Below are 16,597 nucleotides of genomic sequence, written 5' to 3'. Positions count from 1 at the left end.
CTACGGCAACCAAAAGAATGAACATCAAAGGCACTGGATTGAAACAGTGGTTCAGAAACCACTGTCTGTGTGATACTGGATGGTGAGTCTTCACAGGGGTTCATAGCAGATCAGGCCAGTGTGTAACATATTTTGTATCATAATGCAAAACCTCCGCCTGTATTGAAATCAATAGGCAGCCCTTGTTCAAAGTGATTGTTCAACTCTCCAAAGTGGTTGGCGTTGCTGATCTCCTCCATACGGTCAATGTGGAGAGATGAAAAATGAAATGAAATGAAAATTGCTTATTGTCACGAGTAGGCTTCAATGAAGTTACTGTGAAAAGCCCCTAGTCGCCACATTCCGGCGCCTGTTCAGGGAGGCTGGTACGGGAATCGAACCGTGCTGCTGGCCTGCCTTGGTCTGCTTTAAAAACTAGTGATTTAGTCTAGTGTGCTAAACAAGCCCCTAGTGTGCTAAACCCACACATGAATTACTCACTTCATGTTAATTTGTGCCACTCACTATGATGCAGAAAGTTCCTGCACAAAACATTTGCCTCTGGCTAAGCCCCGAGCATCAACATTTCCAGCATAAAGTGTGAGCACGATCACTTGCCACCAACCGAAGCAGTCTCTCACTTCGAATTCTTCCTCGATTCTTGTTCTTCAAACAATACATTCTCTGACCCCCGCCGGGTTGGAGAATCGCCGGGGGGGGCAGCGTGAATCCCGCCCCCGCCAGCCGCCGAATTCTCTGGCACCGGAGATTCGACAGGGGCGGGAATCGTGCCGTGCCGGTCGGCGGGCCCCCCCCCAAAGCGATTCTCCAGCCCGTGATGGGCCGAAGTCCCGCTGCTGTAATGCCGGTCTCGCCAGCGTGAATTAAACCACCTCTCTTACCGGCGGGACCAGGCGTCGCGAGCGGGCTCCGGGGTCCTGGGGGGGGAGGGGGGGGCGTGGGGCGATCTGGCCCCGGGGTTGCCCCCACGGTGCCCTGGCCCGCGATCGGGGCCCACCGATCCGCGGGCAGGCCTGTGCCATGGGGGCACTCTTTTCCCTCCGCGTCAGCCATCAGCCTCCGCAATGGCCGACGCGGAGGTGACCCCCCCTGCGCATGCGCGGGGATGACGTCCGCAGCCGCGGACGCCCCTGTGCACGCACGGACTTCCGCCGGCCGGCAGAGTCCCTTTGGCCCCGGCTAGCATGGCTCCAAAGGCCTTCCACGCCAGCCGGCGGGACGGCAACCACTCCGGCACGGGCCTAGCCCCTAAAGGTGAGGGCTTGGCCCCTAAAGGTGTGGAGAAATCCGCACCTTTGGGGCGGCCCGACACCGGAGTGGGTCACGCCACTCCATCCCGCCGGGACCCCGGCCCCGCCGGGCAGGGGAGAATCACACCCCAGCTCTGCGACATTCTGAAAATGAAACACACATCAATCAGATAACAATGTTAGGCTCCTGATCTGGTCTTTCCTCTGTGCTTAGTTGCCTGTACTCTCATGTTCGGAGGTGCAGCAGTGACAAGTGGACATTAACACCGCTGAGAAAAGCAGGTGGGTGACCAACAGAGTTTCCAGTGAACCTCATGGTGCATAGGCACGTGCGTTCATTGGACAGGAAGCAGCCCTGTCAACGTCATGGGTAGAAATGATCTTCTTGGGCTAGGCCAATGCAGGATGTGAAATGTAAGATCGGAAGAATGGATATTTGGAATTTAGTTTTCTGGGCTAGGTACCACAATGCAGCTGCCTCGATACACCCAGCAATGCATCAGTACCTTCACAAGAGAAGGGAGGGGGAATAGACCACATTACACCATGAATCTTAAAGTTTGCATCTTCCAGTAGCTTGTGCAGAATCACAAGTGCCTGATGAATAGGGTCATCAAATGTTGACCTTCAGTGGAACAGCTTATTAACAAGTTGTTTGGAATAACTGTCCAGTGAAGAAGGGGCTGATGAATTGGGGAACTGTGAGCATTCGGAGGGGCTTCAGAATAAGATCAAGATCATGTAGGTGATTCAGCAAAGACATGATAATTGGGCAGAACTCCAAGTCAGTTTCTGAATATTTATTTCTATTGATCCGTGGAATCAACCAAATATACCGGGCTGAATTCTGCGCCGTCGGGATTCTCCGTTTTGCCGGCAGCCCCGGGGGTTTCCCGACGGCGCGGGGCTGCCCCAGAATGGGAAACCCCATTGACCAGCCGGCGAAACGGAGGATCCCAACGGCGTGCCGCACCAGAAACCTGGGGCTGGATTCCCCGATTTTGAGGCTATGTCCAGACGAAGTGTCCGGTTCTACGATGAAACTATCGGCGAGGCCCCAGCACCGTCCCTCTGACTGGTGAGGGGCTAGCACCCGCGCCACGTAAAGCACACGGCCTTTCGGAAATTAATGGCTGGCGAATTGCCGGGCCGGCGGCCATGCATGCGCACGGCGCACCGTACAACATGGCACCGGCCGCACGCGGACCCGACCTGCCAGATAGTGGCCCCCCTGGACACCCCCTCGCCACCATCGGACCACCCCCCACCAGTCCCGCCAGTCCTCGCCAAAGCCGCCCCCCCCCCCCCCCCCAGTCCCCCATGGTCCCCCACCCCCTGACTGTGGCAGCGTTGGACACAGTCCACAGCCGCCACGCCAGGTGCACCAAAACTGTGAGGACACGTGTTCCGCGCCATCAGGAACTCGGCCCATCGGGGGCGGAGCACCGGGGGTGGGCCTTCAGGTAACGCCGTGCGGCGTACTCCTCGATGACGCCATTTTGGAGTTGGCGGAGCATCCGGAAACAGGCTCCGCCCCCCGATTTGGTTGGATAAAGGGATTCTCCGCCCGATCACTAAATTGGCGCCTGGGAACGGAGAATCCTGCCCCCGGTGCAGCGGGACGGAGAAACCCTCCCACCATCTTCGGAAATAATCCAAATCCTTTTTAAGAAATGGTAATTGTCGGGGCTATGCAAAGTTAAGTTACACTTCAGCTTGAGGAGGGGAAAGACTTTGAAATGAAGAATTACACGAGGGGTTTGAAGTAAATACAAGGAGGAGATTACCAAGATGCAGAAAACTGAAAATGTATCTTCATCTGGTTATATAACATTATTTTACAACCGCATTTTACATGGTTGAGTTTGGTTGGAATTCTGTCGCTTCCTTTAACAACTAACAGGAAGGCAACTGTGCAAGTCTCAGACCACAGTGAAAGTGGCTGCAGCTGGTAATAGTAGATAGCAAGATCATAGGGGCCATTAACTGGGGCAAAGGAATAGTGGCACTTATATAAAAAAAGATTTATTGTTGGGTTATGGACGTGTTGGCAAGTCAGACCCTCCCTCATTACCTTCGAGGAGCTAACGGTGATGGGCTTTCCTCGTGAACTGCTGTTCCCACTCGTGTGAAGTATTTCCTCCAGGACTTTGACCCGGTGAAGATGAAAAGAGACCGATGTATGTCCAACTGAGGGTGGTGAGAGAAACTTGGGAGATGCACCAGTGGAGATGATGGATTTGGAAGGTGCTGCCTAGGAGCCTGGGCAAGTTACTGTAATGCAGCTTGATTCCTGCCAGCACTGTAGCCACGGTACACAGGTGGAGGCAAGAATGGATGCTTAAGCTGCTTGATGGGATCAAGCAAGACTATTAGTTCCTGAATGGTGTCGAGCTTCTTGAGCGTAATTGCAACTGCACCTATCAAGGCAAATGGAACATATTATAACACTCAATGATATAATAGACTTCAAGAAGAGTCAGACAGGTGGTAGAATGTGTAGACACATGTCAGATGAAATTTAATGCAGAAAAGGGCATGGTAGTGTATTCTGGTCGGATGAATGATGACAGACAATGCAGGTTATTGTAAATAGTACAATTTTAAAGGGGAGGGTTCAAGAAGAGAGTCCTTTGGCTGCTTGGGCACAAACTCTGATGCTGATAGGGTTGTTCAATAAAGCAGCTGGGATCTTGGGATTTATAAACAGAGTATCAAAGCGAGGAAGTTATGCTAAACCTACCTAAACCACTATTTTGGTCTCCACTGTTTGAATATTTAGATTGGGACACCATTGTTCCTCAAGAACCTGGTCTGAGGCCTCAACTATGGAGCTTCCCTGTCAGGCCAGACCATTCAGGAGCTGGATCGTGGAGTGAGGTTCACTCAGGAAAGTTTCACGCGTTTTGTGTTAAATGTCTTTCTTGACCATTGAGTTGGAGGCAGTGACCTCGCCCTCCAGCCACAAAGCCCCCCCCCCCCCCCCCCGGCACCTTCCCTGCAAGGCAGGCAGTCCTGACCTCAAGAGCAGCCAGCCAATCAGAGGGCTGGCAACTCTTCAGTGCCAGTAGTGTCATCGGGAGCATTGGTCACTGCTGCAACTCCCAACAACCCCCAAGGCAGCCGTAAAGGAGCAGGCTGGGTGCACAGGTTAGTGGGGTTGGGGTGAGAAGGTCAACTGTGAGGACAGTGGGGATCTTACAGCAGTGTAGCCCTTTCTGCTTGGAGGGGCAGTGGGGAGGTTTGTCCTCCATGGATAACAGGAAGGGACTCCCCCAACCCGCACCAAGGCCACAGGAAGTCTGCCAAAATTTGATGGACTGTCTCCCCAGGTGGCAAAGTGCCCATCTGCATCTGATAAAGTACCAGTGGTGGTGGGGCAGGGTGGGGTGGGATAAAGTCCTTAAGCCACCATTAATTGGCCACTTTGGGCGTGCCCTTAGGGGCTTCAGTTGGCATGAGGACAGGAGGGCTATCCATCCCCTACCTTTCTGCTAGTAAAATAGCAGTGGAAGCAGGAAGATAATAGACATGGCAACCTATCATCTCAATCAATTTTACGTTTCCCCCTCCCTTACCCATCTCTACCTCCCAGCCCACTCCAGGGGTGGTATAAACCTCTGGCCATCGAAGAAGAGAGTCATTCCAGCACCAAAGGAGACTCATTCTGCCAATGCCAGCTCTCTGCAGACCAATCCAGTTCATCCCATCCTGGTGCTCTATCCCCATAGCCCTGGTAATTTAGTTACCGCAAATGCCTATCCAATTGGTTGTCTCAGCTCCTACCATGTTCGTATGCAGCAGGTGTTGGCCCATTACCATTTTTCTGCGTAAATAATTTCTTCCTCCCATCTCCTCTCCCCTGTATTTCTTTCACAAAACCTGTGTCCCCCCTAGTACTTGCACCGATTGCCAATAGATACAGCTTCTCTGGATGCCACCAGGAAGCCTCTCGCGCTGTACATTCCTCACACCCACTCCTCACCTTGATCGTGTCGACAGCCCCGCCCCCACCCCACGTGAAGGCCAGGGAGCGTTCCTGGGGGTCACCGGCTGCGTCCTACTCCTGCCTGAATTTCTATGTGTAGTGCATGTGACTGGATTCAGGTGGGTGTCAGAGAACATTTGCCCCTGTTGCTGGACTCCCCAGCACACCAGCCACTTTGGCACACCATACCTTCCACCCTGAACTTAAAATTGGGGCCAACGTAAGGACACTATTGGAAAGACGGAAAGATTTAATTACTTTACTACTGATTTTGCCGAATGCAGAAAAGAACAAAACTCATCTTATCCTATTGTTGTTTTCCATCACTACTTGAATGCAATGCAGCTGTTCCTAATTGAGTTTGACTTTAATGATCTACAATCTGGTCTGAAGTGTTCAGATAATATCACCACGGCCCGGCCTGGCTGTAGCCCATGAAATTCTTCTGGTCCAGGCAGAGGGCCCACTGCCAGAAACCCTTTGAGGGCCTCTTATCCATGACAACACATTTACCCATAGTCCTTGGCAAGAACTGTAGGTGCCCTAAACAGCCGTACCTCGGATTCATTTCAGAACTTTTATATTATTATGCTTTGGTGCTTGAGAAAAATGAACAATGTCGGTATTCGGGATAGGCTTATCCTGTTTTTGAGGAAAACAGTCAAGGAACAGATGCACCATATCGACAGCAAAGTCCCTGCTTCTGAATTCCCTCGTGCAGCAACACATCTTTACCCCAAATCTTGGAGGCAGGACTCGTCTTGAGTCGGTGTAATATCTTTTCTTCATTCCCTGATTTCTATGTCCTCTTGGTGAGGTGTGCTCAGAAGCAATTTCTTTCGGCAGACCTAGGGCGGGATTCTCCGAAATGGAGGCAGAGAGTTCGCGCCGTCGAGAACGCCGTCGAGGTTCACGACGGCGTGAAATGGCCCCTATCCCGACCGATTCAGGGCCCGATAATGGGCTACGAGCGGCGCTGCGTCATTTACGCCCGGCAGGCCTTGGCGCTGCGTAAAGGCGGCGCCGCATACATGACGCGGCCGGCGCCGCATAACTGGCATCACCCGCACATGCGTGGTTGCCGTCCTCTCCGGGTCCGCCCCTCAAGAAGATGTCTGACGGATCTTGCGGAGCTGCGGAAGAAAGGAGGTCCTCCTTCAGAGAAGGCGGCCCGACGATCGGTGGGCACCGATCGCGGGCCGGACCCCATTTGAGGACCCCCCCCCCCCGGGTGCAGGATCCCCCCTCGCCGCCCCGCAGGCCGAACCCCCCAGCGTTCCCGCGCTATTCCCGCCGGCAGCGACCAGGTGTGGACGGCGCCGGGGGGGAACCCGCCGTTTTGGGCTGGCCGCTCGGCCCATACGGGCCGGCGAATCGCGGGGGTACCGGTGAATCGCCATTTTGGCTGTCTCGGGCGATTCACTGGACCACGCCATGCAAAACGCGATTGTGCCGATCTGGCCCCTTCCATGAATCGCGGGAGGGTGTCGGACCGGTGTCACAGGAAAATTTGACGACCCAGGTGATTCTCCCAACCGGCGTGGGAGCGGAGAATCACGCCCCTAGTGTTTCACCCCATGCTCCCATCACCAGCCCTGCCCCCACCCCCCTGCCTGTCCCGTTTTCAAAGGTCATTCATTGGGTTAAATTTTTTGGATGGAAGGGACTCAGCTATTTTACCCACTAACGAGTGTTAATTGACATAAGGTGGGCCACCTGCCCCTTACTTGGGTGGAAATCCCAACCTGGACAGCTGTTGACCAATTGGATTGGCCAGCAGCTCTCTCTAGCACCTCCGGGAAGAGTGCTGCAGTGGCCGGAAGAGGCACTGCTCAAGGTTTCCTGAGCACGTGGGGGGTCTCCCAGGACATCGGGTGGTCGGGCTCCGGACAGGGTTATATTCTGGCTCTCCTGCTGCTACCTGGGCACCTTGGCACTTCCAACCTGGCACTTTGGCACTGCCAGGGTGCTCAGGTGACACTGCCAGGCTGGCAGGGGCACTGCAAGGGTGCCAGGCTGGCAGGTTCTGGGTGCCAGGTTGCCTGCGTCGGGGATCGGGCCTCGGGGTGCCCTGCCCTTATGAGGTGGCGTAAGGTGGGGGGGGGGGGGGGAGCTTGAGGATCGCCTACCACGTAAGCTGAGGTATTGAGGTTGGGGGGGGGGAGGTGAGATCCAGAGGCGACAAAAGGAGTTTGAGAGATCGGGGCGGCATTTAAATCTCTCCCTGAGGAAATTAAGATAAGTGTGGCCTCAATGGGACGCTCCTCGCAGAGGCCCAAAAAAAAAGAGTCCCATTTGATAGCGGGGTCGTTCCCTGTGCTGCAAACGCCAAGAAACACCCCGTTAAATGCACGAAAACGGGACACTTTTTGTCCTGTTAAATCGCGGCGGTAGCTTTTTTGTTTAACCTTTGAACCCAGAACCTTCTGTCTCAAAGAACAAGAATGCTACCAACTCGGCCACAGCTGAGGAGCAGGCGAGCATATGAACTTGTATCAGGGTCAGGGCTGGATTGAAAAAGCAACAAGGAGTGTGATAATTCAGAGCTTCAAGCTGGAGCACTCCATAAAGTCGAGATTATAATGTTGCCAATGGAGTTTCATTACCTATTGAAAAGGTGAGGGTGGAAATGCTTTCTTAGCTATGTGATATTTTAAAATTATGCTTTTATTCAATTATGTGTTGGACTTCAAATGGCTTCGAATGAGACATTAAGAATGGAATTGTCCAGACTGTGGCTATTATGGGTATTTTGCTGGAAATGGGTAATTACATGTAACTACTGCCTGATGTTAGTGTGCAATTTTCTCCTCTTTCTCCCGTTATTTTAATAAGCTCCATCATCAACTGGTGTATGAGATGCAATAATGTGAAATAAATGATTTATTATCCAGAAATAACCCGGCTGTCCTGGGTACTTTCTTTCCTGGCAGGAGCTGAACCTACAGCGCTCACCAAAACCCCAGTAAAACATTGGCAGCAGGAGTGTCTGGTGGCAAGTGGAGGAATTCATGGAAAAGCATACAGTGCTCTTCAGAAAGGCAACTGTTGGAGCGAAGATTAGTCCAAATACAACAGGCTAAATTCTTAGAAGCCGAGAGGGGCGTAAAGCATGGCGGTGACAAAAAGTGGCCGAATGAGGTCAGAGTGAATGGACAAGAAACAGTCCATTCGGCCCAATGAGTCCATGCTGGCTGGAATGGACCTCCTCCCCTTCATCTAACCCCATCAGCATAACTTTCTTTTCCTTTCTCCCTCGTGCCCATTTAGATTCCACTTGAATTTGCCCCATTATTGACCTCAAATTCACCTCCTTGCTTCAATATTCTTTGTGGTATCAAGTTCCACATCGTCACAGAATAGCAGAATTTCTACGGTGCAGTAGGAGGCCATCGTGTCTGCGCCGGCTCCCCAAACGAACATCAGGACTTAGTGCCGTTCCCCTGCCTTTTCCCCCGACCCCCGCACATTGCTTCCATTCAAGTAATCATCTAACGCCCTCTCAAAAGCCTCGACTGAACCTGCCTCCACCACATTCCCAGGCCGCGCATTCCAGTCCCCAACCGTTCTCTGTGTGAAAATGTTTTTTCTCACATTGCATTTACTCCTTCTGCAGATCACCTTAAGTCTGTTGTCCTCTCGTACTTGGACCGTTTACGAAGGGGAACAGTTTCTCCCGATCTACTCGGTCCACCGAGTAAATAAATCTTTCCCGAGTTTCTCACGAGGCTTTGTTGGTGGTCATCTTCGCTCTGACCTTTGGTTTTGGTCTTCCCCACAAGTTGAAACATCTTCTCCACATCCACCGACAAATGCTTTTAGAATTTTCTGTCAGGTCACCGTCGCCCCCCTCTCTCCTGGGGATAGGCACTCCAGCTTGTTCTGATTCTCCTGATGTGCATATCCTCAGTTCTGACACCATTCTCGTGAATAATTTTTTAAAAAAAGATGATGGACGGGGGGGGGGGGGGTCAGGAGGTGAGTCACTCGCCGTAGGATTCCGAGCCTTTGACCGGCCCTGGTAGCCACAGTATTAATATGGCTGGTCAAGTTCAGTTACTCAGCAGGTTATTGCTGAGTAAGTGCCGCTTAATAGCACTGTTGATGACTCCTTCCATCACTTTGTTGATGTTGGAGAGTAGACTAATCGGGTGGTAATTGGCTGGGTTGAATTTGTCCCGTTTCCTGTGTACAGAACACACCTGGGCAATTTTCCACATTGCCGGGTGGATGCCAGTAGCTGTACTGGATCAGCTTGGCTAGGGGTGCGGCAATTTCTGGAGCACAAGTTTTCAGTACTATTATTGTCAGGATCCATAGCGTTTGCATCTTCTCCTGTACCTCTCATTTTGCAATATCGAGTGGGTAGCACGGTAGCATTGTGGTTAGCACAATTGCTTCACAGCTCCAGGGTCCCGGGTTCGATTCCCGGCTTGGGTCACTGTCTGTGTGGAGACTGCACGTTCTCCCCGTGTGTGCGTGGGTTTCCTCTGGGTGCTCCGGTTTCCTCCCACAGTCCAAAGATGTGCAGGTTAGGTGGATTGACCATGCTGAATTGCCCTTAGTGCTCAAAATTGCCCTTAGTGTTGGGTGGGGTTACTGGGTTATGGGGATAGGGTGGAGGTGTGGGCTTGGATAGGGTGCTCTTTCCGAGAGCCGGTGCAGACTCGATGGGCCGAATGGCCTCCTTCTGCACTGTAAATTCTATGAGACTGGGAACTGTGCACAGTGTGGTTGAATCAAGATTCTATACCATATTAACAGAAACCTCTCTGCTTTTCAGTTCTGTTGTGCGTGAAATAAACTCGGTTTGCCGTTTGCATGGCCTTATTAACCTGTGTCAGCTTTGCATGACACATTTTATGTTAAACTCAAACAAATCCACCAGCATGCTGAACACCATGAAGGCCAAACACCGAGGAGAATGAGGCAGTGTGGAAGGTCAGGGAGTTTGAGAGGCGTTAATATCTCTGATTGAGTGCGAGGCGGGCATGTTCCAGCCCCACCAACAGCAGATACTGACCCTGACCTGCCCACAGCGAAAGTCCCACCCAGAGAATTGGGTGTGCGTCTGTGACATTTGAGAAAACGTCTGGGGAAACGGCAATCTAGCTGATCAATTGGAAATCCAAATGTCACATGTTTTCCCATTGAAGATTAAACATATTTTCATTGTAAAATTAACCAGAATACTTATTTGTTTTTATCAGAGAGGTCCAGCATTTCACAGTGAAGTACACAGCAAATTCACTTCCAAATACACCAAATACCACCCCATCACACTCTACCCCCACAGAGCATGCCACACCCCCAACACACACTACACCCCCAACACACACTACACCCCCTCCCCCACACACACACCACACCCCCTCCCCCACACACACCTCCTCCACCACACACACCACACTCCACACCCCCTCCCCCACACACACCACACCCCTCCCCCACACACCACACCCCCTCCCCCCACACACACACCCCCCTCCCCCACACCCCCCCACACACACCACACCCCTCCCCACACACCCCCCCATCCCCACACTACACACCCTCCCCCACACACCACCCCCTCCCCCACACCCCCCCACACACACCACACCCCCTCCACCACACACACCACACCCTCCCCCACACACACCACCCCCCTCCCCCACACACCACCCCCCACCCCACACCCCCTCCCCCACACACCACACCCCCTCCCCCACACCCCACCACCCCACACATACCACACCCCCTCCACCACACACACCACACCCCCTCCCCCCACACACACACCCCCTCCCCCACACACCACCCCCCCCACACCACCACCCCACCCCCCCATACACCACACCCCCTCCACCACACACACCACACACCCTCCCCCACACACCACACCCTCTCCCCCAACACACACCACACCCCCACCACCACACACACCCACACACCCTCCCCCACACACCACACCCTCTCCCCAACACACACCACATCCCCACCCCCCACACACCACACCCCCTCCACCACACACACCAACCCCCTCCCCCACACACCACACCCCCTCCCCCACACACACCACACCCCCTCCCCCACACACCACCCCCCCTCCCCCACACACACCACACCCCCTCCCCCACACACACCACACCCCCTCCCCACACACACCACACCCCCTCCTCCACACACACCACACCCCCTCCTCCACACACACCACACCCCCTCCTCCACACACACCACACCCCCTCCTCCACACACACACCACACCCCTCCACCACACACCACCCCCTCCCCCACACACACCACACCCCCTCGACCACACACACCACACCCCCGCCCCCCCACACCACACCCCCTCCCCCAACACACACCATATCCCCTCCCCCAACACACACCATATCCCCTCCCCCACACACACCACACCCCTCCACCACACACACCATACCCCCCTCCCCCACACCCCCCACCCCACACACCAGACCCCCTCCCCACCCCCCTCCACCACACCACCCCCTCCCCCACACACCACCCCCACACCCCCATACACCACACCCCCTCCCACACACACCACACACCCTCCCCCCACAGCCCCCCACACCCCTTCCACCACACACACACCCCCCCATACACCACACCCCCTCCACCACACATACCACAGACCCTCCCCCACACACCACACCCACTCCCCCCACACACACCACACCCCCTCCCCCCACACACCACACCCCCTCCCCCCACACACCACACACCCTCCCCCCCACACACCACACCCCCTCCCCCACACACCACACCCCCTCCCCCCAGACACCACACCCCCCATACACCACACCCCTCCCCCACACACCACACCCTCTCCCCATACCCCCTCCCCCCCACACCCCCCCCCACACATACTGCACCCCTCCCCCACACACACTACACCCCCTCCCCCACACACACTACAGCCCCTCCCCCACACACACTACAGCCCCTCCCCCACACACACACCCTCCTCCCCCACACACACCACAACCACTTCCCCACACACATCACACCCTCGCCCTCACACATCAGGCCCCTCCCCCCACACACACCAGAGCCCCTCCCCCCACACCCCCTCCCCACACCCCCCCCATCCCCACACACTACATACCCTCCCCCACACACCACCCCCTCCCCCCACATCCCCCACACACACACCATACCCCCACCACCCCCTCCCCCACAAACACCACCCCCACACACACCACCCCCTCCCCCACACACCACCCCCCACACACCACACCCCCCCTCCCCACACCCCACCCCCCCCTCCCACACCCCACCCCACCATCCCCACACACTACACACCCTCCCCCACACACCCACACCCTCCCCCACACCCCCCCCCACACACACCACACCCCCTCGACCACACACACCACACCCCCGCCCCCCCACACCACACCCCCTCCCCCAACCACACACCATATCCCCTCCCCCAACACACACCATATCCCCTCCCCCACACACACCACACCCCTCCACCACACACACCATACCCCCCTCCCCCACACCCCCACCCCACACACCAGACCCCCTCCCACCCCCCTCCACCACACCACCCCCCTCCCCCACACACCACCCCCACACCCCCATACACCACACCCCTCCCACACACACCACACACCCTCCCCCCACAGCCCCCCACACCCCTTCCACCACACACACACCCCCCCATACACCACACCCCCTCCACCACACATACCACAGACCCTCCCCCACACACCACACCCACTCCCCCACACACACCACACCCCCTCCCCCCACACACCACACCCCCTCCCCCCACACACCACACACCCTCCCCCCACACACCACACCCCCTCCCCCACACACCACACCCCCTCCCCCAGACACCACACCCCCCATACACCACACCCCTCCCCCACACACCACACCCTCTCCCCATACCCCCTCCCCCCACACCCCCCCCACACATACTGCACCCCTCCCCCACACACACTACACCCCCTCCCCCACACACACTACAGCCCCTCCCCCACACACACACCTCCTCCCCCACACACACCACAACCACTTCCCCACACACATCACACCCTCGCCCTCACACATCAGGCCCCTCCCCCCCACACACACCAGAGCCCCTCCCCCCACCCCACCCCCTCCCCCACACCCCCCCCATCCCACACAACATACCCTCCCCCACACACCACCCCCTCCCCCACACCCCCACCACACCCCCAACCCCCCACCACCCCCCCTCCCCCACAACCACCCACCCCCACCACACACCCACCCCCCTCCCCCACCACACCCACCCCCCCACCCACACCCACACCCCCCCCCCCCACAACCCCCCCCTCCCACACCCCACCCCCACCACCCCACCCCACCACAACCCCCCCCACCCACACCCACCCCACATCCCCCCCCACACCCCCCCCCCACACACACACCACCCCCCCCCCACACACACCACACCCCTCCCCCACACACACCACACCCCCTCCCCCACACACACCACCCCCACCCCCCACACACACCACCCCCTCCCCCCACACACACCACCCCCTCCCCCCACACACCCACCCCCTCCCCCCACACACACCACCCCCTCCCCCCCACACACCCCACCCCCTCCCCCCACCCACCCCCCCCCCCCACACCCCCCCCCACACCCACACCCCCACCCCACCCCCCACACCCCACCCCCTCCCCCCCACACCCCACCCCCCCACCCCACACAACCACACCCCCTCCACCACACACACCACACCCCCCTCCCCCCACACCCCCCCCCTCCCCCCACACCCCCCCCACCCACCACACACCACACCCCCTCCACCACACACACCACACCCCCCCCCCCACACCACACCCCTCTCCCCCAACCACACACCCACACCCCCTCCACCACACACCCACACCCACTCCCCCAACACACACCACATCCCCACCCCCCACACACCCCACACCCCCTCCACCACACACACCACCACCCCCCTCCCCCACACACACACCACCCTCTCCCCCACACCCACACCACACTCCCTCCCCCAACACACACCACCCCCCCTCCCCACACACACCACCCCCCCTCCCACACACACCACACCCCCTCCAACACACCACCACCCCCCTCCCCCCAACACACACCATATCCCCCCCCAACACACACCATATCCCCTCCCCCACACCCCTCCACCACACACACCATACCTCCCTCCCCACACACCACACCCCCTCCCCCACACCCCACCTCCCCACACCCCACACCCCCTCCCCCACACCCCACCTCCCACACCCCACCTCCCCACACACCCCCTCCCCCACACACCCCACACCCCCTCCCCCACACACCACACCCCCCACACACCACACCCCCTCCCCCACCCCCCCTCCCCCACACCCCCCCACCCCCACCCCCCCACCACCCCCCTCCCACCCCCCCCCCTCCCCCACACCACCCCCTCCCACCCCCCCTCCCCCACACCCCCTCCCCCACACCCCCCCCTCCCCCACACACCACACCCCCTCCCCCACCCCCCCCACCCCCCCCCCCCTCCCCACACCCCCCCCTCCCCCACCACACCCCCTCCCACCCCCCCCCTCCCCCACCCCCCCTCCCCCACACACCCCCTCCCCCACACACCACACCCCCTCCCCCACACCCCCCTCCCCCACACACCCCCTCCCCACACCCCCTCCCCCACACCCCCACACCACCCCTCCCCCCTCCCCCACACCACCCCTCCCCCCTCCCCCACACCACCCCTCCCCCCCTCCCCACACCACCCCTCCCCCCCTCCCCACACCCCCCCTCCCCCCTCCCCCACACCCCCCCTCCCCTCCCCCACACCCCCCTCCCCCCCTCCCCCCTCCCCACACCACCCCCCTCCCCCCACCCCCCCTCCCCCCTCCCCCCTCCCCCACACCACCCCCTTCCCCACCCCCCCTCCCCCACACCACCCCCCTCCCCCACACACACCATACCCCCCTCCCCACACCCCTCCCCCACACCTCCCCTACCCCACACACCACACCCCCACCACACCACCCCCCTCCCCACACACACCATACCCCCCTCCCCACACACCACACCCCTCCCCCCACACCCCCCCTACCCCACACCCCCCACCACACCACCCCCCCTCCCCACACACACCACCCCCACACCCCCATACACCCACACACCACACACCCCTCCCCCCACAGCCCCCCACACCCCCTTCCACCACACACACAACCCCCCCATACCCTCCCCCCACAGGCCCCCACACCCCTTCCACCACACACACAACCCCCCCATACACCACACCCCCTCCACCACACATACCACACACCCACTCCCCCCACACACACCACACCCCCTCCCCCACACACCACACCCCCTCCCCCCACTCACCACACACCCTCCCCCCACACACCGCACCCCCTCCCCCCACACACCACACCCCCTCCCCCCACACACCACACCCCCTCCCCCCCACACACCACACCCCCTCCCCCCACACACCACACCCCCTCCCCCCCACACACCACACCCCCTCCCCCCCACACACCACACCCCCTCCCCCCCACACACCACACCCCCTCCCCCCCACACACCACACCCCCTCCCCCCCACACACCACACCCCCTCCCCCCCACACACCACACCCCCTCCCCCCCACACACCACACCCCCTCCCCCCCACACACCACACCCCTCCCCCCACACACCACACCCCTCCCCCCACACACCACACCCCCATACACCACACCCCTCCCCACACACCACACCCTCCCCCCACACACACTGCACCACTCCCCCACACACACTACAGCCCCCTCCCCCACACACACTACAGCCCCTCCCCAACATACACTACACCTCCTCCCCCACACACACCACAACCACTCCCCCACACACACCACGCCCTCTCCCACACACACCAGGCCCCTCCCCCCCACACACACCAGAGCCCCTCCCCCACCTACACCACACACCCTCCCCCATACACACCACTTCCCTACCCAACACACACCACCACCCCTCGCCCACACTCCCTCCCCAATACACACCGCCACCTCCTCCCCCACACACCACATCCCCCCTCCTCCATGCACCACACCCATCCCACACATCACCCACTGCCCCATCCACATTGCAAATGCACCATCAACTCCCTCTTCAGGGTTATGTGTAACCATGTTTTGCTCTGCTGAGGCATGCCGAGAGCTGATTTAACAAGTTGCATAACTCATCTGTTCCACCTGATATCTGCTTACTTCCGGGGCATCTTCAGTTGTCAGCTTGTATTGGGCCATCAAGTGTCTCTTTAAAGAGTTTGGACAGGATTGGGGTTAGGTTTAGGGACCAGGCATTGAGGAGCATTGACAAAAGGACACAATGAACT

At 58.3% G+C, this 16,597-nt stretch overlaps 1 long non-coding RNA gene across 3 annotated transcripts in view; it reads right to left on the bottom strand.

The window, feature by feature from the left end:
• LOC140398035 (uncharacterized) overlaps nt 1–16,597 on the bottom strand; it is a 117,751-nt gene that overhangs the window by 100,578 nt on the left and 576 nt on the right. For 2 of the 3 annotated variants that reach the window (XR_011937396.1, XR_011937398.1), the window contains exon 1: nt 3,325–3,632. The exons of the other annotated variant lie outside the window; for it this stretch is intronic. This is a non-coding gene — a long non-coding RNA (uncharacterized lncRNA). Of the gene's footprint in view, nt 1–3,324; nt 3,633–16,597 lie in introns of those variants that run through there. 3 annotated transcript variants of the gene reach the window in all.

Source organism: Scyliorhinus torazame, chromosome 21 (genome assembly GCF_047496885.1).
Source record: "Scyliorhinus torazame isolate Kashiwa2021f chromosome 21, sScyTor2.1, whole genome shotgun sequence".
In the NCBI taxonomy this organism is placed as follows: Eukaryota; Metazoa; Chordata; class Chondrichthyes; order Carcharhiniformes; family Scyliorhinidae; genus Scyliorhinus; species Scyliorhinus torazame.
Note: the sequence above shows the minus strand (reverse complement) of the source record. Positions and strands in the feature narration are given on the sequence as shown.